Genomic DNA, 25905 nt, shown 5'->3' on the forward strand with positions numbered 1-25905 from the left:
ATTTGCAACCACTGTATTTAACATTCATGAGCATTTGCATCACGTGTGTGACAGCTCCGACTAATGTACGACATCACTTTACTGCCATGCTTGCACTGTTGATTGTGTTTTAATAGTACTGAGTATCTTCGTCCCATTGAAGTGAACGTCGATGCTTCTTTCTGTCGGTATTATGCAGCTCTTTACTTCAGTGAATGTGCTTTCATCTCCTGCTTGTTTTGCTTTGCTATGGTCAGCTTTGCACTAATTGTAAAAAATAATAAAAATGCAGTTTCCTTTATGATAATAAACTTTGTGGTATTAGGAGTATACGATACTGTAGATGAAGTTAGGTACACACTGCTGTATATTCTGCTTTAAAACTGCCTATAAAAGACCACAATCTGCATGATGGTATTTTCATTGCCGCTGATACGGCGTTCTGTATTCTTAAGTAAAGAACTAATAGATATTGTAATTGTGTGCTTCATTTGTCTGTGCTGTACTTTTTGAGACCACAATAAAGACTAAATGTCAGTTAAAATTACGGTTAGCTGTTTATCTTTGTGATCGTTTACACCTTTACTTTAGTAGAAATAGTCCAAAAATACTCCATTACAAGTAGAAGTTCTGCACTGCTCTCATACATTTCACAACATTAATGTTGCCATCTTTTTTTGTCCGACTTTTTTTGTCCGACATTTTTTAGATCTTTTTTTTCTGACATTTTTTCTGACATTTTTCAGACTTTTTTTTCAGACTTTTTTTTCAGACTTTTTTTTCAGACTTTTTTTCAAAAATTTTTTCAGACTTTTTTTTCGGACATTTTTTCAGACTTTTTTTTCAGATATTTTTTTTCTGACTTTTTTTTCTGACTTTTTTTCAGACTTTTTTTTCAGACTTTTTTTTTTCAGATATTTTTTTCTGACTTTTTTTCTGACTTTTTTTTCTGACTTTTTTTTCTGACTTTTTTTCAGACTTTTTTTTCAGATATTTTTTTCAGACTTTTTTTTCAGACTTTTTTTCAGACTTTTTTTTTGGAATTTTTTTTCGGACATTTTTTCAGACTTTTTTTTCAGACTTTTTTTTCAGATATTTTTTTTCAAATCTTTTTTTTCAAATCTTTTTTTTCAGACTTTTTTTCAGACTTTTTTTTCAGACTTTTTTTCTGACTTTTTTTCTGACTTTTTTTTCAGACTTTTTTTTCAGATTTATTTTCAGACTTTTGTTCGGACATTTTTTCAGACTTTTTTTTCAGACTTTTTTTCAGACTTTTTTTTTCAGATATTTTTTTCAGACTTTTTTTTCAGACTTTTTTTTCTGACTTTTTTTCTGACTTTTTTTCAGATATTTTTTTCAGAAAGCAGCTAAAATCAATATTTTTTATGTTAAGAAGGATCACTCTACTATGTGTACCACTACTAAACGAACCCACAGTGAAATGTAACCCACTTCTGCAGTTCCCTTTGCAGTGTCTTTAACTCATTATTTTGTTTTTCCGGCCTGCAATATGTCAAATTATGACTTTATGGATGAACAGCAGAGGGCAGTAAGCTCACACATCACATGAGACAGACTGACAGTTGATATGAACTGAGACAGGTTGCAAAAAAACATGTATAATGCTGTATATTAGGTTTAAAATGTTGATATTTGACAGGAGAAATGTATCCAAAATGAGATCATGGGTGTTTGTTTCATAACTGGATGACGTATGGAAGTTGTATTCGTGTTCGTTTTACACACCAGCACACGGGGATGGGGTTAAATGTGATGCTTTAAGTGATCCCTGTTAAGGCACTTGACGCATTGCAGCAGCAAAATGATTATAGATAAGAATAAAGCACAAGAACAGACAAGAGACGAGCCACTGTTCCCTTTTAAAGCTGGTTAAAATCATCTTATTCCACTCTGTCTGAAGATGCTTGTGCATAATATCTGATTTGCATTACAAAAGTAATAGTTCAATTATATTCACCCAGCAAAAAAAAGATGAAAAAGCCATTAAAAACAAAACAAAAGAATAATATTAATAGGGATTGTAACCTTGAGGAAACATCAGCGGACTCCTCGGCGTCTCTTATCGTTCTGTAATTGATGACAAGAAGAAAACAAACAGTCCTGAACACGTGTTTGTTGCTCTGTGTTTGCAGAGAAGATTAATAGACGTTATGATGTACAGTGTGTGTTACATTATCTCCTGAAACAAACAAGACATGGTGCGGGGAAGATTGTTGAGACTGTACTGTGTTGCGTCTCTTTGTGGTCGTTTTGTGTTTCTTTGTGGTCGTTTTATGTCTCTTTGTGGTCATTTTATGTCTGTTTGTGGTCGTATTGTATCTCTTTGTGGTCATTTTGCATCTCTTTGTGGTAGATTTGTGTCTCTTTGTGGTCGTTTTGTATCTCTTTGTGGTAATTTTACGTGTCTTTGTGGCCATTTTGTGTCTCTTTGTGGTCATTTTGTGTTTCTGTGGTCGTTTTGTGTCTATTTGTGGTCATTTTGTGTCTCTTTGTGCTCGTTGTATGTCTCTTTGTGATAAGAACACCTTCTGGGTTGCCAGGTTGTAGAAATTCCCATTTCTTAGCTTTTCATTTCAGCTCTTTAGCTCATCTGTAAGACAGCTCCAATGGACCGTTTCAGCACTTCTGGAAAAGTGCTGCAGAACATCTGGACCAGAATCTATTATTAACAACTCATTAACATTTACATCTGCAGACTTGATGGGTTATCATAAACCCCTTTATTAATAATGAATGATTGACATTTATAATTACAGATGACTTTACTAACTGTCGTTGCTGTCATATTAGAAAAGTGAGAAAACTGCAACCCTTGATCACTTTATTAATATTTGTAACAGTGGTTGATGGTTTATTTGACAAATTACCCTTTATTAATGACTTACTGACATTAAAGATGACACACTTGATGGTTTATAGTGACAAACTTTGTGGTCATTTTGTGTCTCTTTGCGGTAGTTTTATGTCTTTGTTGTCGTTTTGTCGCTGTAGTCATTTTATGTCTGTTTGTGGTCGTTTCATGTCTCTTTGTGGTCGTTTTGTGTCTCTTTGTGGTTGTTTTGTGTGTCTTTGTGGTCGTTTTATGTGTATTTGTGGTCGTTTTGCATCTCTTTGTGATCGTTTATGAACGTTTCACACTGGAGTTATGAGCACAACCTGTTTCTCTCATACACTGAGAATCTTTTTTAATCAGAACAGATGATTACACATCAAATTTAAATTTTTTTCCCCACAAGCTCAAGCTCCAATTCTGAATTAAAAGTGACATTGTAACTGCATCCTCAGGACAAACTTGGCTCTAAGAAAAGCAGAATCAGCAGTATGTTTCTGCTGTGGAGTATAATGAACGTTTCAGCCTTGTCAATAAAGCTTTAGACTCTTAAAAACTCACAAATACACTAACACTCTTGTCAGAGGGATGTTTTGCCTAATTCGGGAGTGTGTGCAGTTTGTTTCCTAACATCAGAGAGCGAGTGGAGGCTACAGTGTGTAATGATAAAGCGAGTGGAGATACATGCACACATCACATCAAAGCGGTGGATTAGTGCGGATCAGCTGCAGACAAACTCGGTGGTAATGAGAGCTAAAGTCAAAAACTGCAGGGCAACTGTTAGAGCTCCACACATTAGCGTCAGCGTTGGCAATCCTCACTTGAGTCAGCACTTCTTCTTAAGCTTTACGCCTGCAGGAACGACATGTGACCGATTCAGACAACAAGAACGTGTTAGCAAGAGAAACATCTAGTGACATTATAGAGCAATAACTTTATTTATATATCTCTCAAAGTGATGCTCTTAAAGGCTCTTGTCAGGGCCCTGAGGGTGTGTTTGGACAAATTACACCTTTACTAAGTACATTTACTCAAGTACTGTGCTTAAGTCCAATTTTGAGGTACTTGAGTATTTCCATTTCATGTTACTTTAAACTGCTACTAGATTTCAAATGTTTAGCGTCTCTTAGCTTTGGAGCTTTGTAGCCGTTTTACGCTTCTTTGTGGTCATTTTGCGTCTTTTTGTGGTCATATTGTGTCTCTTTGTGGTTGTTTTGTGACTCTTTGGGATAATTGTGCGTCTCTTTGTGGTCATATTGTGTTTCTTTGTGGTCACATTGTGTTTCTTTGTGGTTGTTTTGCATCTAATTTTGTGTCTCTCTGTAGACATGTTGTGTCTCTTTGTAGTTATTTTGCGTCTCTAGTCATTTTGCATCTCTTTTTAGTAATTTCATGTCTCTTTGTAGTTGTTTTGCATCTCTTAGTAGTCGTTTTGCATATCTTTGTAGTCATTTTGCATCTCTTTGTGGTCATTGTATGTTTCTTTGTGGTCACTTTGTGTCTCTTTGTAGTCATTGTGTGTTTCTTTGTGGTCATTTTGTGTCTCTTTGTGGTCATTGTATGTTTCTTTGTGGTCACTTTGTGTCTCTTTGTGGTCATTGTATGTTTCTTTGTGGTCACTTTGTGTCTCTTTGTGGTCATCTTTTGTCTCTTTGTGAGTGTTTTGTGTCTCTTTGTAGTCATTGTATGTTTCTTTGTGGTCATTTTGTATCTCTTTGTAATTGTTTTGTGTCTCTGGTTGTTTTGTGTCTCTTTGTAGTCATTGTGTGTTTCTTTGTGGTCATTTTGAGTCTCTTTGTGGTCGGTACGTGCCTCTTTCAGTGACATTCTGTAGCTGAGGGCCCCTGATCTTTGTATTTTGACACTTTTTATTCACCACAGCCAACGAAAAGCTTGAGACAAAAGCCGCATTTCACCCTCAAAAATCCATTAACAGAGTCACCGCTTTGGACAGATATTCAATATGGAATTTCACCACGGGGAGACTATCAGACTGCCACTGCAGTTAAACAGTACCTTAAAACGTCCATGTGAAGGTGCTAGTGGGCAACATGACTTCATTCCTTCACCTTCAGACGACTGCAGCAGCCTGCTGTATAACATGCAGCACATCCACATAATGCAAAGTGTCAGAAAATATGGGTCTGCTGTCCAACACTTTTACACACTGTTTGTCTTGACACTGCTATTCTCTATCAGTATTTAACTCGACACGTGCACACACATAAGAATGGTAATGTGATTGTTTTTAACGGCCTCCTCAGAATGCAGAGAAGTGCTTTGTTTTCCATGAAGTGTCTTGTTTTCCCAAGAAAATCGATTCTCTTGTTTTCCAAGGCAGCCAATTTAATGCCACGTAGCAGGAAAATGCCGCCACGGATTTCATATTTGCAGCTCTAATTATGTTAAATTCACCAACGCTGCCTTATTGATTAAGCACAGGCGGCTGCAGCCGTTCCAAGCACTCTAGGGCTCTCATGCAGATATAATGTTATACGGCAGCACCAGGCAGCAAATTCATGAATCAAGCTGTTTGTATCAGCAGCACAGCGGGCTGATTTATACATCAATATACAAGTCCAAATGGGTTGATCTGTGAGTCGGGGGCCCTGCCATGATTTTATAAATACAGCAGATAGTATACATGACTGATGTTCGGTACTCTGAGGCATGCACATGTTTTCTACTTTGTCCACAGAGTTGATCTGGACAATAAACTGAATATCTGCAAATGTAATCCTCACTTTTAAAGTCATTTTCAATGAATAGATAGTCTGAATCCCATGCATTTAAACTAAGGACAGCCTCAACAATCGGTGACGTCATCTACACAGAAATTCAGTCGACTTGTGCTGAAACAATTAATTGTGAATCAAGCAAAGCTACTCTAGTGGATTAAAATATAGAGCTGGAAATGAAGCATAATAGATCCCCTTTAAATCAATTAGTCGGTTGACAGACCATTTTGATAATTGAATAATCATTTAAGTCTGTTGTTTATGCTTTTATGTGTGAAACTTTTAGGCTGCCTTCTTGCCCAGATCTTCAGTCTCAATGGGAATTTCCAAGAAAAATAAAAGATAAACAAAAAATAAAACAAAAAAGAGTAATTTATCAACGAAAAATACAGTACGTGTTGGTTCAACCTTCTCAGGTGAGAGTATTTTCTGCTCTTCTGTCTTTTATATGAAAAAAAATAGGGCTTTCAAAGTTAACGCGACAATAACGCATTCACAATCATCTGTATCTTCTGTATGTAAAGTTCCTGTCATTTCAGACATGCCCTTCCTCTCCTGCCCACCAGACGTCCTCAGTGAGTTCACACCTGTTGCCGGTCCACCAACTCTGCACCTGCCTGCACACCTGCACCTCATTACTCCATTAGCTCTAGTGTGAACCTGCCCTTTACTTCTCTAGCAGAGAGTTCTACTAAATCTGTCTGGTGAGTCTGCTTCTCTTGTCTCTTTGTGGTCGTTTTGCGTCTCTTTGTAATTGTTTTGTGTCTCTTTGTAATGGTTTTGTGTCTCACTGTGGGCTTTTTTTGTCTCTTTGTGGTCGTTTTGTCTCTTTGTAATTGTTTTGTGTCTCTTTGTGGTCGTTTTGTGTCTCTTTGAAGTCACCTCACTCCTGCTCACCTTACTCCCCAATTACCCCCAGTCAGTATACCAGCACCTGTTCCCCGGTTGGTTGCCTGATTGTCGCTGTTGCTTCGTGCCACCTGAACCCTGGAACATGGACCCTAATCCAAGGACCTGGACCTATACAGGTATCTGTACCTCTTATCTATTCCTGTCCACCTGTGAATTCTCAATTACTTCTGTTCCGACTTGCTGTCCATGTCAGGAAGCTTCTGTATCTTCACTTTTGTCAATATAGACCATTTCACAGTTGCAAACGTAAACACTCCAAATATATCCCAGTTTATTTCCTGTTGCAAAATATGTGAACGACATCAGCTGACAGGAAGTAAACATGGACTCAAGCTGTTGCCTAGCAATGCAAATTCAGTTGAAATGGTCTATCCACCTTATTCCAAGAGCCCCCATGATGCCTTTGCGTGAATTATGGGCACATCTTCTGGCTCGTCGTGTCACTGAACCAGAACTTTTCCATGGTAACGGTAGGCTAATCCTCTCTCCTAGAGCGACTGCATTAAAAACTACTAATACTGTACCTCTGCCTTCTACTATGGAGGGATGGGAGGACGACCTGAAGAAGTGGCTTCAGATAATGTACACTAGCATATTTAGTTAAATGACTCTCGTTAAATATGCTCTCATATTTTCAAATTAAAAGAAGTATACTAATAGCACACTTGAATAAACTTGTTTTTGGTAAGGGCAATAATCCCTTATGATGCTGTATGATTCAATGTGGAGCTGCTTTGAAGATTCAGCACTATATGTTGCTCTCTGTGTGTGTGTTTGTTGTTGTTGCTGATACATTCAGAACAACTTCATAACATCAGTGCTAACATATTGTACATACAACAGCAGCACCTGCAGTGTTGCTATTGATCTGCCCTTAAGGCAGATGTGCTCCCGCTCCTGCTGCTCCAGTGAATATCAGGTGTGGTGGTTTGGCAGGAAAAAGGATCCGTGTTCACAGTGTTCCAGCGTTTCTGCCATAAAAATTCTCTTTGATCCTCGTTGTGTTGCTGTTCTTCTCCCCCTCCCCGTTCACAAACACACACTCCTATCCTCCGCTCTGCATCTCTTAGTCCCGTCAGCTCTTCCTCACCTCCTCAACTTCCCCTCTTTTCTCATTCTGTCACCATCTTATACCTTTTTTTTTTTTTTTACCCACCTCTCCTTCCTCTCCTTCTCTGTCTCTGATTAAACTTGCTGGTGCATTAATAAAGTGCACCTCCCCTCCTCCCCTACACATTCCCGCCCTCCTCCAGTGGGATTAGGCAGAGCACTAATTCCATCTCCAGTCCTGGAAGCTTTGAAGTCGACTGCCATGCAGGGAAACCGCCAGCTTCTTCAATTTGCCATTTGCATAATCCCACCACTGCACTCATACATGCTCATCAGAGTGGAGGATGAGCTAATATGCTGGATGGAGCTGCATATTGGCATTATAATAATCCAGTAGCATCGCTTTCTTCATCAGCATAGCCATCAGGGATCAATGGATCGCTGTCGTTATCGCCGTCATCACTGTTACGACCCCACTTCCTCATCGCTCTTGCTTCATTTTACCCGTCCTTATCATAATTAGCAATTAGCATGTGCAAATGCTAATTTTTGCTCATTGGCGGCGGCTGATTGTATTTGCGTAGCATTATCTGCCCGAGCAGCACGGCGTGGGTAATTCCCACGTCTGCGGCGAAGCGCCGCAGCGATCCAAGAGGAGTGTCTGTGTGCTCTCAAACATCACAGCAGAACTAATGTGTGAAAACAGAGCGGCTGTAAATGTATGAATAATCATTTTAGGAGCCTTCGCTGTGAGGAAGATGAGGGGAAAAAACAAGTTTCCATAAAAAGGGATTGGCTCTGTGTTTTCCTAATCCATGAGTCAGCAACCTATGGTCAGCAACCATGACGGGAATTCAGAGGCAGTAAGCATATCCTATTAGTTTTTCAAACTGCGTATGGTTAATGAAGTGTTGGCTTGTTGTGATTTGAAATACCATGTTTCATCAAACAGCGTCACAATAGTCCTGTATGAACTAGCACAGAGGTCGACAACCTGTTTTCCTCTGAGAGCTAGTTTGACAAAATGAAAGCGACCAAGTTGTACATCGCTGATAGCCTCTGTCTTACTTTTATGGTCCTTTAACAACATTTCAGCCGCCGCAGTCGTCACCTCGTTTACAGTCCCGCCATAGGCGAAGGGCTTTTTGTGTTTCGTTGGGATGTGCGCCACTAAACAAAGCCTACGTTGGCGTTCTTTGTCAGTTTGGTAAACCAGCCCGTTTGCACAAAAAGGTGTATAAATGCCACAATAATGCGCAAAGCGTTTAGCGTGCAATAACTACGCCTTTCTTGATTTTTGCGTGTCTTTTGTACGCCATGTGTCCTGTACACCACCTCTCATCTATATTAGTACTGCCAACTTAATGTTTGTGGTCTTTTAGGCTCAAACGACCATCAACACCATCTTTGCCCACAGATGGAGAGTCACGTGATTTGCGGTGAGCTTTGCTCCCCTGATATTAACACATAATAGGTTTTTTACAAGCAGGAAGTACTGCAGGCAACTCCATCATGTTTAGCTTCAGGAACAGGACTCCCATTTGTTCTGACTGCCCTCCCTTAACGCGCTCGGCACTGAGAGTTAAAGAGCAGCCTGGACGCAATCAAAAGCTAATTTCTTCTGACTCAACTCCCTCTGAGTCTACACACTGAACACTTAACTCTTTCCCTGCGTTACCAATAAAGTGAAATTTGCTTTGGGAGTCCTGGACACGATGTCAAGAAGCTGACAGCTGCTCTGTGTGAGTTATTGCTTTGAGCGCTCTAGTGCAGGTCGGTTTTACACCAAAACACTACAGAAATGCGCATAATAAGAATACCATGCAGAAGAGGAACCTCTTGTTTATGTATTTAGTCACTATTATCCCTCTCAGATGGGTGATTGACTTGCAATTTTGTTGTCTTGTGTGCAAAACACATATTTTGTCCTGAGGATATTTATTTCCGTCCTTTCTGTGAGTGATTAGACACCTTTAGCCCAAAACACTTCAGTGACAACAGCAAAGAATATTGCAGTAATTTAAAAGATGAATATAAAAGGCACTCTGTTAAAAAAAAGAAAAAGAGGACAAAGGACCAGCATGTTATTGATTTTAATTCAATTTTTTTTCTTTGCTTTTAATAACTCACAGCAGGTCAAGTCCTGCATTACATTATGACTGAAGCAGCCAATCAAATTATGTTTAAGTAGGCCCTCAGGGGGCATTTTTAACTCAATTATTACTCTTTCTGTTGAGGCTATTTCTGGTGTTTTCTCACATATATAGGCTACACTTTCCTCTTGCAGGATTTCAGCTCCAAAATGGTCTTCTGTTCATTTCAAATTTCTGCGAAAGACATGTCTTAAAACTGGATCTGTTTTTCTTGTGCAACGTTTCGATCTAACAGAGATCATCAATTCGCCATCACAAAGAAGAGCAAACAATATAGACACAAAACACATTCATCACTCAGGTGATTGTGACCATGGATGTATTAAGAGAACGGGATATAGCGTTGGAGGCGGGGCCCCGTTCATTAAACCTGCTCAGTGGCGCATGAAGCCAAAATGGCTCGACTTCCGACTGGAAAAGTACCTGGATCTTCCAGCGATCTTCTGCATCCATTGGGCCCATGGAGCAGGCGCAGTAGCGTTCGCTCGGTCACATGGCTCGGTCACGCGGTCGCAGTCGTCACGGCTTTCTAACTCCGCCTCCCAGCCCTTGCTCCAGCCTCGGTCTTGGCCTCATTCACATGAACGGAGGAAGGGAAGTTGAGTTACAGACGTCTCTTTCCCAATGTAAGTCTATGGGAAAAAGTATTTTTGGGCCAAATGGCATCACGTGTCGGACACGGATGTTGTAGTACCGCCGTTTGGCCACTACAAAAATTGTGATCAATGACCGCCGCTCTTCCTGGGGGCTTGCTCGGAGGTGATTTGTGTTCGCCTCCAGTCTTTCCTTTGTTTTGCCTCCAGCTAACACCATGATGTAATCATGACGTCGGCTGTAAGAGGCTCTATATCTCCCACATACACACACACGCCACCATGAACTGCTTTCATTTCAGTTATTGAAGTTCTACCATTAACTGCCTATCCTTGGCTCCGTGCTCGATTAAAGCTTGTTCTCCGTCTCCTGAATGCTAATGTGTCCCGACCAGCCAGCTGCTCCCTGTTTTATTTAAAGCCCTTTTGTCAAGGTCCAAATTAAAAATCCAGTGCATCAATTATATTTTCCAGTGTGGAAAAGAGTCTTTGAAAGCTGCCTCGGGAGGGTCTGAAAAGATTTAGATTTTGACATTTTTATAGTTAGCTTCATTGTCCCTCAGCCCCAAATCTCATTATTGGGATGTCCCTCACTTTCAGGCCTTATACTGTATCCCTCTGACAAGACGTCGTATACTTTCTACCAAAGGATTTGATCATCTTTAAACCAAAAATGAATCTTCTGATTTCATGTTGAACCTGCAACGTTGCATTGAGATATGTCTCAAAACCACCTAATGTTTACCACCTTCACCAATCCAATAGTTGTTGAGATATTTCAGTCTCAAACAGACAGACATTGTCATCACTTGAGCCATGCTGCAGCTAAAACCATTTGGCTTATCAGACCACCTCTTTCTGCAACCCCTCATCCAGCACATCTTTAACCTTTGCCCTCCACCATCACGTCCTCCGCTTGGAGTCAGATGCTGCTCGGCCACCTGACGGTTTAGACATCATCATAATGTCTGCGGTCACTGCTGCGGCTTCTACTAACCCTCACCTGCCAGGCATTGTTGACTCAGCTGACTCAGCTGTTGCTTTGATGAAAGCAGTGCTTCGCTGGTTGTTGGGATTATAGTATTTTTTTATGTGACGCCTCAGCAGTAAAGCCTCCTGTACTGTACCTGGTTGTGGCTCTTCTGATATAGCGCCCTTTTCTTCCTGCAGCTTTCAGGCAAGGTTTTCTTTTCTTAAGGGCATGAAGGCTACTCCACCGTACCAAAAGACAAGGCTTTTACACTAAAACATAGTGACCCAAGGGTTATCTGTGGGTACACAATGCCCCTCCTCCATGCTGAGTATGAGCCTCCTAAATATATGCACCCAAAATCTTATCAGATCTCTCATTAATAATTTCCACAGCCGCCTCATTAAGGTGGATTTATGCTTGTGTGTCCTGGTGTACAGATACCTCCAGCACAGATTTTGCAGCTTGTGATTGCATCACCAACATTCAATGCCAATAATGCACTGAAATGAGTCGCTGTAGAGCGCGTCCTCCACTCATCACAAGGTCGGCGTTTGGGCAATACACTGAACGGCTCCAGGCCAGCACCTTGCATGAGAGAGGCTGTGTAAATGACGTCCGGTTACCAACGCAGATGCCATTTATGTAGCGAAGGGGACGGCCGTATTGCCACACGGGTAAATTGTTGGCAGTTGTAGGTAAAAACTTTGGCAGACAGGGAAAACGCACACTGTAAACAATTGCTGTTAATTTACAGCAGAATTTCAACAGTATTAACCTGTTATTGCTAAAAACAGTGCTTTACTGTTAATACAAAAGAAAATCTGTTAAATTATGCTCATAGGCCGTTTTTTAACTGAACTATAATGTATTCTTAAAAAACAGCACTTTACTGCTGATCAACTGTCTAAAGTATCATGAATAACAGTTTGATGCAGTATTTTTTGAATTCTGGGAAGAGCAATTTCACCTGATCTGCACATGTGAGGCTGGATCCGTTCTTTTCTTCATCCATTCCCATCTTACTGATTATTTGGTAAGTAGTAATTTTATTTAATTAATAAATCTGTGCAAAGGTTATCAGTGATGTTTCCAGTTAGTTTGCATTACTGAATATGTGCATGTCATGATAGAGGGATTCAACAGCTAGCTAGAATTTCACAGATGATTGCATATTAATCGGACAACACAAGGAGCTCATTTTAATATCTATGTATTCAAGTTAATATCTAAGTTAATGTGCTGACACATGTATTTTGCCAGTGAATTCATGCATAACGACGGTGTATACATTTTACAGTCTATGGAAGTCCCTTCAACATTTAAAGTAACATTAAGACTTCAGTGCACGTTGGTTATTGGGTGGTAATTCAGCAGAGCAGATACAAAATTGAAGGCAAGGTTATTTACTAGCTAACTAGTGTTTTTGAATGATATCTGAAAACCACATGTTCTATAGATCAGATGGTCAGAATATTCATAATTGATCAAAAAACGGTTTCTCAACCAGTAATGCACACCACTCAACACAATTCATTTAAAACATTGACTAAAAATCCATGAAGTTGACTGAGGAAATTTCTTTCTAAGTTTCAGGTGAAACAGCAGGAAGCTATTGGCGCTGGATGGTCAGCCTTGAGGGCCACTTCATATGTGAGGGGATCCAGCCCACCTTCTTGATGGGGCTTGCTGCATTATTTTCCACCTTCTACACCTGCACGCTCAAATTAATCTCAAGGTTAGATACTTTCAGTAAAACCTGTATTTTTATTGTGGCATTAATCTAAGTGATTCACACAACTTGATTTTTACACAGTACCTGAAGAAACACTATCATTTTTCAGGTGCACCGTAGGAATAAACCCTGAGAGAGGCACCAAGGATGGACAGGGCAAAGTCTTCTCAAAGAAAACTGGCAAATTCACGAGCTACAAGACAAGACAACAACCGTATATCCACATGTATCCACTCTGCTGATGGGACTCATGGACTTGAGTGGGACTTCATTTAAAATGGTGAGTTTACATTACATACATGATAAGAGGAAATGAGGGGTACACACGCTGATTTTGTATGTGAGAAGTTATAATGAAAGTTGTGTTGGAACTCATATATCTCTCTCTCACACAGTCAGCGGGCTACCAAGGCTGGATTGAGAGAACTGGTGTCTTTGAGTGGGCCATAAGTCATTCACTAACTCACTCCCCGACCATCGCCCAATACTTGGACTTCCACACTAATCCATGTGCCTTGTTAGAGCCTGAATATTCATACTTGGACATGATGTCACATGTCTGGTGGTGTTGGTGCTCATTATGATGTAAGGCAAAATATTACTTGAGAGTTTTGTTTTAACTCTATGATATAGCTCAACTGTCTGTAACTGTTCCACAAAGTAAGGTTAGTAAGATTGACAGATGTCTTCAGAAATGCTATTTCTTCTGAAATTTGGTTTGTTATCTGTGTCAGGTTTTTGTTGGCGCTGTGTTGAACTTCATATGAAAATAAAAAGTAAAGTGCAATAAGATAAGCTGTAGATTTTCTTTTCTCACACATTGTACATGATTGTAAAAGCAGTGAATTAGCTCTGTTCTTCACTCACATGTTTTTATGGTTTGCATTCTGTGCTTGTAGCCATATAGACAGACATTTTGGGCATCATAGCCTTAATTATAGCCTTTTTCTTAACAAGTGCCTTTAATTGTATTTAGTGTGACTATTCCTTTGTCTGTAACCTGCTAAGTCTATTCATATAGGCAAAAAATAATGTTTATTAAAATGTATGTAAAAAATACAACCTAAATAGTGCATTAAAACAAATCAGTAAGATAATGTAAAAGAAAGGGGAAAAACAGCTATATAATGTATCTTTAAACAGTAAATTAACTATAAAATACTGTGAAATTAATCAAAAAACCTGTATATACTGTATTTTTCATTAACAGTACAAAGCTGTAAATTTCAGCGACAGTATAATAATGTTAATTTTACAGTAGAATAATGGCAACCCTGCTTCCAGCTCTTTACTGTTATTTTACTGGGAAATTCTTAACAGTGCACAATAGAAGGACGTCAGGTTAGCAAGTGGATAGAGCTACACCTTTGAAAGTCACTCGCAACAGCTAAAGGAACGCTATTGGCCGTAGAACCTTGTTCGTTTTGATTGAAGTTCAGAGTTACTGTACAACCCCGTTTCCTACAAAATTACGCTCCCATACAACTACACTGTATTCTCTGTAATGTTTAAAGGGAAACATATTTTCTCCTGGATTACGGTCGCAGTTTTAAACAGTGTTAACATTGTAAACTTAAACAAAACAAAAAATGCAACACTACTTGGATGAGAGACAAAAAACAACACAATACTAAAAAGTTAATTTCATCTATATCTAATCTATAGCTTGAAAACAACTGTAACCCAAACCGAGTTGTATTGATTGCCTGTAACGATGTTACTGAAAGGAAGGTGGGGTTTTTGCAGAAATCAGAGTTAATAAAAAGCTAATAAAAATGTAGAATTGCATCATCATGAACTGAATTAAAGGTAACATGGTGTTAGAAAAAGACGGACAGATCTTTCAGTTTATTTAGAGCTATATAAGTGCTGCCATGTGTTGCCCTTTTCTCCCATATGCTGCTTGCTGTCAGGATCTATGCGGCTCCTATATACCGTCTGTAGGGCTTTACAGGAGAGCAGGAGAGAAGCAAAGTGCCAGCTGGTCTGAAAGTTGGAGGAGAATTCGTGCACATGTGGTGTTTTCATTTTCTCTTAACCTTTCCCGACAGATTTCTCTGGGTTGATGTTTTGTCATGCAGTCAGGGTCACACAGGTGAGCTTGTCCTTCCAGCAAAGCCACTTTTCTAAAAAAATTACCTCCTTTTGAAATGGGTTTCCTTTATAAGGGAAAATATACAGCTGCTGCTTTTTTTTTATCTGCAGCTTCTGTCGACGACGTTTTCTCTGTTCCTGCACCCCCGGACCCCGTTACTGTAGAGCCTGATTGTTTCTGAAGAGAAAGAATAAATTGCATTGTGCAACTACAGTAGCTGAAAGGCTCAAGAGGGAAACATTCATGTAACCTCGTAGAAACAAAACAGACATCTTTTGATACGCAAGTGCGCATAATTTCATCAAAATATAAATGAGCCTTATGCACAAAGTCTTTGAGGTTTTGATATCATCGTCTGTCCCCAGTCATTTCATTTTAAAGGAGATGCTGACAGTGATTAATATGGTTGCAGAAAAGACGGGTGAACGGCAACACTTTCCTGGCATCAGTTTCACACCTTTCATCTGATTAAGCGCCCAGCTCTCCCTGCTGGTGCTGGCTGTCTTGTTGACAAGCTCTGTTGGAGGGCACAACGCAGAGAAACACCAGCACTGCTGATATTTCTGGACTAGAGATGCCAGCAGCCGGTATCTGATGCTTATATAGTCAATATCCTTCAAGTTCACTAAAGAATACAAGGAAAGTTTTCAGCATTAATGTTCTTCATGAAGTTGGAAGTCCTGTCGTCCTTCAAAATGTCTCATTAAGTTTAATAATAAACCTATTCTGGGATGTCAGGAAATACACATTTTAGCGTTTTTGCATGTCATCTGTATGCCACGTAAACGTCCGCATTTAGGTTCAGGCAACAAAACCACTTGGTTAGGGTAAGGGAAAACGTCATGGTGGGGTTTAAAATAAGTAAACTAAGTAAAACACGTACGGAAACAACAACAGAAAACACGTCACAAGCTTCTCAAACACGGGTCTTCTGATTAAAAGTCTGGTGTTTATTGGGCCCATCCACCTCACCACTCGCCCACTATATGTGGTCTTTCTCACTTTTTATACTACGACACTAACTCTTACCCTAGCATTTATACGTGGATGTGTTTACATTGCAGTCAGTACAGGATACATGGCGTACAAAAGACACGCGAAAATCAAGAAAGGTGTACAAGAGGAGAGGTGTTGGTGCCTTTTGCATGTCTGTGCTTCATTGTCTCATAATCTACCCATGCCTACATCTACGACTTGAATAAACTGTGTGATATTACAACCCAGTCGCACAGCAGTTCATGAAATAGTCACGAAATGGTATGTATTGATTCGTGCACATAGACACAAATTTCTATTTTTTTTTCGTGATGGTCAACACGAAATCAAATCGTATGTAATCCATGTAATTGTGAACCAGGGAGTATAGAGAGCAGCAAGCTGCGTAGGGAGGTGGTTGGTGGTGGATGGGTTAAAAAACACAGGACTTTCACCCAGGAGACAGGTGTTTGTGTCAAAGTTGAATTATTTGCCACGTAACTTCCGTACTTAATTTACAGCAGTTCCTGAGCTATTACAACCCAAACCACCATCTTATCCTAAAGCTGTTGCCTAAGCCTAATCAAGACGATCTTTTCCTAAACCTAATTAGTTTTATTTTGAAAAGACCGGAGCGGAGAGTGACATGTACATCACGTTTTGTTGAAAGTGGTGCTGGGCGTCACGAAAAAAAAGGGAAATTCATGTCTATGTACAATCAAATAGATTCAATTTCACGAACTTCCATGAGATTGTGTTGGATATTATTTTCCCGTTACCAACCAAGCTCACGAGCCTCTGATTGTTAGCAAGCGAGCTAACTTGGAGAACTCTTGTTTTTACATCCTCCACAACTCTATTAAATGAAATGATGTAGAACAAAATGCTAGGTGGGAGTAAACAGCACAGTATAAAGAGAATGACGGCGGCTCTGAGAACATAGTTTTGCAGGAGACAGGGATGTCTGTCTGTGTGTTGCGTGATGGTGTGTGTTGTGTGTATGTCAGTGCGTCTGCTGACAGCAGTGCAGCGTGTGGACAGGTTGCAGGCCCTGGCACATCTCCTCCTGCTGCCCTCCTGGATGATGTTTTCTCAGAGATGTGAGAGCTGTCAGAGCTTCACTGCTTGCTGTACCGGAGGCATACATCATCTACGAGCAGCCTCTCTGCTCCCACCCAATCATTCTTTACCTTTTGGTCTGTTAACGTCTGTGCTCTCCTTTTCCCTCTGAAACTGCTTCGTAATGATCCCCCATGGGGGACTACTTCCAGAGAGGAAACAGTTAAGGTTAGGGTAGGTCATCAGGCAGTGAGTCTTGCAAGAGGTTTTGCAGATCTCAGATCAGATTTTGCAATTTTGCGGTTTGCCTTGTAGACACGACCGTGAGAAGTGTTGCGTACCACACTCAACGTTTTGACCGTTTTGAGTGCAACATCTGTGTACTTAGAGTGCAGCTGGATTTTGCCATACTGCTCAGTGTCAGCCCACTTATGTATTCAAATTGCAAATTGAGAAAATCGTCTCTTCCTGGTTCCTCTTCCTTAAGAGATTAGAGGCTTTTCTAAATTAAAGAAGAATCAAATTTGGGGGAAACCACTGAATCTCCCCAACCCGGGAATAAAAACAAAACAAAACCCTACTCATCAACCTATAGAGAATAATGCAGCGGCAGTTTACAATTATGTGTGTGCAGTCCATAATTTAACTCCTCCCCACATCTGTGTCTGACTATACCATAATATAAGAGTTTGTTCTAGCACGTTTGGAAGCAAGACCTAGTGTACTACAAACTCCCATCTTTCCTGTGTACACAGGGGACTGATGTGTACTTTTGTTTCATGCTGCACCAAAGACTTCATCTGCCATCACAACCTCCGTTGATTTGCTGCCAATCGCTGTCTAGTTAGCCCCCGCTCTGAACTCTGTCAGGAGATGTCACCGAGTTTGCCTTTGGAGTCTCCTTTTCATGCAGAAGCTGAGGCTTTTCAAAGGCCCTCTGAAGAGATAAGCGTAGCCTGCCAACCTGACTCTGGAATACAAATGCCCTTTTTAGCATAGGGAGGTGAAAAGGGAAAGATAACAGAGGAAAATGTGTCAGAGAGGAGGGAGCGTGCACGGGTGTAGACCTTATGGCGAGGCTGGGTAAGGAAGGACGGATAGAGGAAAAGACAAATATGAGGAGAGAGGAAGGTTGCTGTGATAGATGGGTTTGCCGGAATACGGTATTGATTTAGGCATTTTCGTTAGATAGAAAATTCCAGCCGGTATTATCTGCAAAGTGGAAATGTAAAGAAGGTTCTTTCATGATCAAAATTGTACATTTTCTTTGGTTACAGTGCGATTGGTAGCTGTTTGCAGGCACAATCATAAATTACATTACATTTTTTCCGCTCTGTAAATCTCACTTTCTGGTTTCTTTATAGTGTTAGAAGGACGACCTTTAAAATAAAAGTTTGTACTAACCAGGGGGAACCAAAACGCCACACTGACGACTTTACTTATCAAGTATTGATACGTATCCGTCTATTCCTGCGTACTTTTCTTTACCTATCCCTAATTGTAAGGTGTTTCTGTTGCCGTTAAAAGCTGCATAGTTTATTTATATCATCTGTTGTTCTGATGTTTGTTTGAGTAAATCATTTTGACGTTACTAGGCAATATTTTCTTATATTTTAAGCATTCTATACCGTCATGGTTTGTTGGATCAATCCACCCTTCATAAGTGTTCTTTCTTGCTTTTTATACTACGTCTCTAACTCTTACCGTAGCATTTATACGGGGATGTTTTTACATTGCAGCTAGTACAGGATACATGGTGTACAACAGACACGCAGAAATCAAGAAAGGCGTCCTTATTGCACGCTAAGCACCTTGTGCATTATCGTGGCATTTATACGCCATGGGTGACCAGGTGTCCCACTTTCCGAAAGACTGCACAGCATTTTTATCCCTTGTCCCACGTCCCACATATTGAGACGATGTCCCACATTTTCATTGGCTCTAGTTTTCAAAAGTCAAACCACTGCAGGACAGACGCTTTTTTAAAATCTGGCTTTGATCCAATGGCTGTGAAGAAAGCAAACTGAGAACACGTGGGTCAAGTGCAGGTTAACATGTCACCGTCTTTGCTACGCCCAACGGAGAATAATTATGAGTCACTTCACTTCATTTATAAGCCGGTGGAAGGAGATTCTCAGAGGATTTTGTGAAATTTGCCAGTTATTTTTCAGTTTCACTCGGGGGGGAATACGACATGAAGCGACACAGTTCACGTGAGTCTCACAAGAAACGTGCGGATCAAAAGGAGATGTGCCGATCTATGGATGCATTTGGGCAAAGCGTAGAGATGTTACAAGATACGGGCATAATAGAAATGTTTATTATTTAAGTTAGATAGACATTACATCAAAATTTGTAGACTACCTCTCAGCCTTGGTAACAAACAGACCCACAGACCGTCGGACCATCATTGCCATTCATAGAGCCATGCCGCTAGCTCAGGTAAAAAAATGAAAGAGAAGAAGAAAGTGAGAGAGAAACAGCATAAGGGGCAAAAATGACAAAAGAGGAGTACAGAGTCATCAGCCTGAGGGCAAAAGCATCAGTTAGCTCTTCAGAAGTTCAACTCCATACAGCACAGAGCTTTTCTCTGAGTCCCTCTCTCACATGTTCACTCACCAATCCTGTAATGCATATCAAATCGCCGGGTGAATAATGAAGCCAATCTCACATAAATTAGAGAGACACGCTGAATTCCCCCCCGGTCCAATCACCATGAATATTAAAGCAAACTCACAAGGTTACAGGGAGAAATGGTGGACGGGGGGAACAAGCAGAGGATGGATGAAGAAATATGAAGAATGAAGAGAGATAAAAAGGAGAGCTCCCGGCGAGAAGGGAAGGCAGTCGTTCTAAATTTATATCAGCGATGACCATGTAATCATTTTGCTCACATCTGAAAACAAGGTTAGACAATGAGGTAATTAAATCGGCAGTGCTGCATGGCATGTCACTGATGGATGTGCAAGGTTATTCTTTAAAGCTATACGTCCTGTAATAAGATAAATGCACTGTTGTGTAAGCTGCTTAAAGGAAAACATACTCTGAGGATTGCATGGACACACAGTCTGCGCTGATGGAATGTGTAGTATAAATAGCCTACCTGTGCCATATAATGAAAATACTCCACTACAAGTAAAAGTCCTGCATTCAAAAGCAATTTTTAGGTTGTAGCGTGCTCAGTTTTAAAGCTAGAGTGAAGATACTGGTATCATATGAAACTAGAAAACATAAGGAATCCATTGGTACCAACCATGTCATACTACAGTAGCTTGTCGTGAAGGAGGTTAAATAACACTCCAAACCTGCACTCATTTTTGGCATTTGTTGGGCATTTTTCAGACATTTTTCGGACATTATTCTGACATTTTGTGGATATTTTCGGAATTTTTTTGGAAATGTTTTGCACATTTTTTTCTGAGATAATTTTTCTAATATTTTTCAGATTTTTTGGGGATATTTTTGACATTTTTCTGAATTTTTCCAATAATAAATATAGACATATATTTGCATAAAGCAGCATATTTGCCCACTCCCATGTTGATATGAGTATTAAATACTTGACAAATCTTCCTTTTTAGGTACATTTTGAACAGATATAAAAATGTGATTAATTTACGATCAATCGCGATTAAATATTTTAATCGATTCACAGCCCAAATTTACAAACTGTTGTTACGTTTCGTCAGTTTTTGTCTCTGCAGGAACAACTGAGACAGTCTTACAGACTGAATATTAAGTGGAAGCACTGAAAAGGACGGATTTAGTTGCAATTCCTGCCAAAATGCCGCCTTCAACTGCAGTTGAACGTAACAGAATTACATGTTGCACACACGAGTAAACAAAGGCAGGTGGGATTTGCTGTGATGTATAAGGGCAGAGGAAATGGACACTGTTTCAGTGGTTATTTTTAATCACATTTTTCTATACACTGTGATGAGCTGGCTGAAACATCATTTCATCAATGAGCAGCTAAAGATTATTTTCAGAATCACACAAAGGGGTCAAAACCCTCCTGATGCTACCAGAAAAAAAAGCCAAAGTGAAATTTCTTGCATGTTATCTGATGGCATTAGTCCGTCTTGTTATTGTACTGTGAGAATCATACTTCTCTTTCCCAGAATGCACCAGGGGGGAGACGTGAACAAGTGGAAGTGGACTGGCACTAAATGACTGAAAGATCAAGGGGATTTCTGGAGCAGCCGAGGGAAGCGTACAGCAGATTACTGATCGGAATAAGACATTCACGTTTTCAAATAGATATTTCTCCCCGCTTGAGTGAAGTTTCCAATTTTAGCCGTCGGTTCAGTTCAGAGGACGTTATCTGAAGTGTGTAAATACGATTGGAAGGGATGGAAGTGGAGCTTTGTCAGTGTGTGTGTGTGGTTGTCTTTGACCTGAGCAGCAGTCAGCAACCCTAAAACTCTGCATTCAGAAATACCGTTTAGACATGGATTATAGGGTCATATCCATGGCAACAATCTGGATTCAGCCATTATGTCATATATATATACCAGTTTTCTCCACCAGGTCGTCTATAGACCTTTTTCACAGCAGACATTTTGTTCGTACTATTATGAGAAATAAAGTTGGCTGCTGATCTGTAACTGACATCAGACTTCATTCGTACAGTTACACATTATTCACTACAATAATAATCTGCTCTCCTCTAACATTATTTATGAATATGAATCGTCTCAAGAAACCCAACTCCTCCTCAGCTCAGCAGCACCACTTCATTATTAAACTCTAAATGTTTGAGGAGATTTACACCGAATTATTCCTGTGAATAAATAGCCGAGGTCTCCGTCAGTGATCCGTGCTCGCTGCAACAACACAACTGTGTTTCCCCCGCTTAGAATCAAATCAATCATTAAAAAAAAAAAATAGCGTTGCACAATTTTCAGGTCATTGTTTTCATAATTACAGGTTTTAATTTAATATAATGTGAAATCTCTAGCTGCGTGGCCCCTCGCTACAATGGAGTAATCCATCCACCCACCAGCTCATTCACGGCTCTGACAGAAAGCGGTGGTTTCCCGGCCCACCAGCCTGTGGAGAATCGATCGGCTCCGGCTGGGGAGAGAAAAGAAGATCACGCTGACGGATTTGCAACAGGCAACATACTCGCACTTACACACACACAAACACACACAGGAAAACAGTCATGTTATTATGGCATAGAGTCAGAAATATAGATGCGTCTTTTGGTGCAAAACAGCCCCTCTGATCTTTGGAGTTGAGGCCATTTGAGCAGATAACTGACGAGTAAAACCTCCAGTCAGCCCAACCTGATCTCATTGGAAGGCGTATAAATAGTACGCCATTTTAAGGACATTCTACATCATGAAAACACATTTTAAGCGTGTCATTTGAAGCCACGTTGTTACCATGAAACGGTCACGGTTATGTTTAAGCAAAAAGAACAGCTGCAGTTAGGTTTATGCAACAAAACCACTTAGTTAAGGTTAGAGAAAAACATCATGGTGGGCTTAAAATAAGTAAACTAAGTAAAATATGTACGGAAACAACATAAGTACGGAAAAAACGTCACCAACCTCACTAACGTCACTAACGTCACTAACGTAACTGTAACTAACGTAACTGTAACTAACGTAAACTAACTGTAACTAACGTAACTGCAACTAACGTAAACTAACTGTAACTGTAACTAACGTAACCGTAACTAACGTAACCATAACTAATGTAACTATAACTAAGGTAACTGTAACTAACTTAAATATAATTAACGTAACTAACGTAACTGTAACTAACGTAAACTAACTGTAACTAACGTAGCTGTAACTAACGTAAACTAACTGTAACTGTAACTAACATAACTATAACTAACGTAACTACAACTAACGTAACTGTAATTAACTTAAATATAACTAACGTAACTAATGTAACGTAACTAACGTAGCGTAACTAACGTAACTAACGTAAAGTAACTGTAACTAAGGCATCTAACGCAATGTAACTAACGCAACGTAACTGTAACTAACGTAACTAACGTAACTAACGTAACTATAACTAACGTAACTAACATAACTATAACTAACGTAACTAACGTAACTAACGTAACTGTAACTAACATAACTGTAACTAACGTAACTGTAACTACCATAATCAATGTTATTCACTTCACCTCTCGTAATTGTTATGGCTGATCGGTGTATATATGAACTACATACAAAAGACTCTGCTACAAAGTAACTGGTGACTACAGAAAGTAAATAAGGAGTGAAAGGAACAATATGTCACTAGCTGTGTCAATGTTAGCCGTGCCAAGTTTGGAAATATCTGAAAGGGTTGATGAGGTAAAATTACTGTTTTTGTAAATGGAGTCTGGTGGCTTTGAAGAGAGTGATTCAACGTCTGAATGTTAGGCTTGTTTGTCTCATTACTGCTACTTCTCTGTTTCCATTTGCTCTGGACATGTGGTCTTCTATATTTAAAAGCAGTGGAGTGGAGGACTGTGAATTTCTCGGCAAACCTCCAGCTACAAACAGCCATCTATCCCGCGTGTCAGTCACCGTGTGCTTTCACTCAATTTGCACAACCTTGTCTGGTAATATTTCCTCTGAGCTGCAGGCCCTGCACAGCGCTGCCTCTCCCCAGAGCAACCATAACAACTCCAGATTCCACCTAAAGTTATATTTCATGCTAATGAATTAATGCACCCTTTCCCCATTTTCAGCCTGAAAATGTGCCTCCGCTGCCACGCCGAAATGAAAAAAATCAAATTAGTCTTGTCATTTGCAGCTGATTTGTTCGGGTCCCCGCTCACTCTCCCTTCTTTTCCCTCGGCATGGCTGATGAGACAGCACAGCTGTGTTCCTGTTAGTGATTCCGATAACACCAAATTAAATGCCGTCTGAGAGAGTTGGGCCATTAATATGGAATCACAAACGTCAAGCTGACTCAGATCAATATATTAAACACTGTATAAATTCACCAGCCACCCTCATCTCGCTGCCACATTACGAATGAAGAGCCTCGACCGACTTTAAACAGGAAATTCAGTTGTGATGCTCAGAGAAACGTCACTGCTGCTGTTATAGACCCTTGAATAACAAAATTACTGCTATTATTGAAGTGTATTATGTGGGAGCAGGAGCATGCTGGTGATCTGAAAACAACAGGAAGTTGTTACTGATCAACACAATCAGTAGCTGCAAGCAGGTTGTGACACAAAACAGCCGGAGACAATTACTATAAAATCCTTATTGTCCAGTCGACACAGTTTTCCTTCTCTGAGTCAGAACTCCCCTCACGAAAAAGTAGCATACTTCAAGTTCATTTTTATGAAGTCAAATTAAGTAGTTCAAGGATATTTCCCAAGTATACTTTATGTAGTAAGTATACTAATATCAGTATACCATATAGTTACGTTAGTTATAGTTACGTTAGTTATAGTTGCGTTAGTTACATTTACATTAGTTACGTTAGTTACAATTACGTTAGTTATAGTTACGTTAGATACGTTAGTTATAGTTATGTTAGTTGCGTTAGTTATAGTTATTTTAGTTATGTTAGTTACAGTTACGTTAATTATAGTTACGTTAATTACGTTAGTTATAGTTATGTTAGTTGCGTTAGTTATAGTTATTTTAGTTACATTAGTTATAGTTACGTTAGTTACAGTTACGTTAGTTATAGTTACGTTAGATACGTTAGTTATAGTTATGTTAGTTGCGTTAGTTATAGTTATTTTAGTTACGTTAGTTACAGTTACGTTAATTATAGTTACGTTAGTTATAGTTATGTTAGTTGCGTTAGTTATAGTTATTTTAGTTACATTAGTTATAGTTACGTTAGTTACAGTTACGTTAGTTATAGTTACGTTAGATACGTTAGTTATAGTTATGCTAGTTGCGTTAGTTATAGTTATTTTAGTTACGTTAGTTACAGTTACGTTAATTATAGTTACGTTAGTTACGTTAGTTATAGTTATGTTAGTTGCGTTAGTTATAGTTATTTTAGTTACATTAGTTATAGTTACGTTAGTTACAGTTACGTTAGTTACGTGATTATCTCGTTACAATGACACCTGGCAGTGGGTGGGATATATTAGACAGCAAGTGAAGATTTTGAACTTTGAACTTTGTGTTGGAAGCAGAGAAAATTGTCAACGTAAGGATGCATCTCCTTGGAGCATTGAACATTTTGTAGCATCTCCAGAACTGCAGCTCTTGTGGGCTGTTCCCGGTCTGCAGCGCTCAGGACCTACCAAAAGTGGTCCAAGGAAGGAAAACCGGTGAACCGGCGACAGGGTCAGACCGGAGGCTCATTGATGCACGTGGGGAGCGAAGGCTGGCCCGTGTTGTCCGATCCAATAGAAGAGCTACTGGAGCTCAAATTGCTGAAAAAGTTAATGCTGGTTCTGATAGAAAGGTGTCAGAACACACAGTGCATTGCAGTTTGGTGCGTATGGGGCTGCGTAGCTGCAGACTGGTCAGGGTGCCCATGCTGACCTAATGTTATGGCTGATCGGTGTATATACCACAGTTCAAATGCACCATATGTTCACTAGCTAATTCACTACTTTTTCTGTCTGTTGCTTGGTGCTGAGTAGGCAGCGTACAGTGAGTTTATCAGAGCTTCTTTTTTTGCTGGAAACAGCTGCCTGCTGCTGGAAGTGACTCTAGTGAGTAAAGTGAGAGTAAAATCAAAACAGTAAAGCCATAAAAAAACAGAACAATCAGCTGAAAGACACTAAAAAAGCTGTGGGAGGTTTTGTCACTACAGTGGCCCCGTTCGTTTCATTCATACAAATATCCATCATGTTGTAT

At 39.8% G+C, this 25905-nt stretch overlaps 1 protein-coding gene and 1 long non-coding RNA gene across 2 annotated transcripts in view; one reads left to right on the forward strand and one right to left on the reverse strand.

The window, feature by feature from the left end:
* Positions 1 to 5933: 5933 nt before the first annotated feature.
* Positions 5934 to 25905, forward strand: part of gria4b (glutamate receptor, ionotropic, AMPA 4b) — a 185227-nt gene continuing 165255 nt past the window's right edge. The window contains exons 1-2 of the mRNA XM_037748409.1: positions 5934 to 6272; positions 6447 to 6596. The gene's annotated coding sequence lies outside the window, so the exon portion shown is untranslated. The remainder of the gene's footprint in view (positions 6273 to 6446; positions 6597 to 25905) is intronic.
* LOC119475576 lies at positions 22019 to 25788 on the reverse strand. Its single transcript, XR_005203827.1, has 2 exons — positions 25659 to 25788; positions 22019 to 22186 (listed from the first exon to the last, which is right to left on the reverse strand). It is a non-coding gene; the product is annotated as an uncharacterized LOC119475576 (long non-coding RNA).

Source organism: Sebastes umbrosus, chromosome 17, assembly GCF_015220745.1.
Source record: "Sebastes umbrosus isolate fSebUmb1 chromosome 17, fSebUmb1.pri, whole genome shotgun sequence".
NCBI lineage: Eukaryota > Metazoa > Chordata > Actinopteri > Perciformes > Sebastidae > Sebastes > Sebastes umbrosus.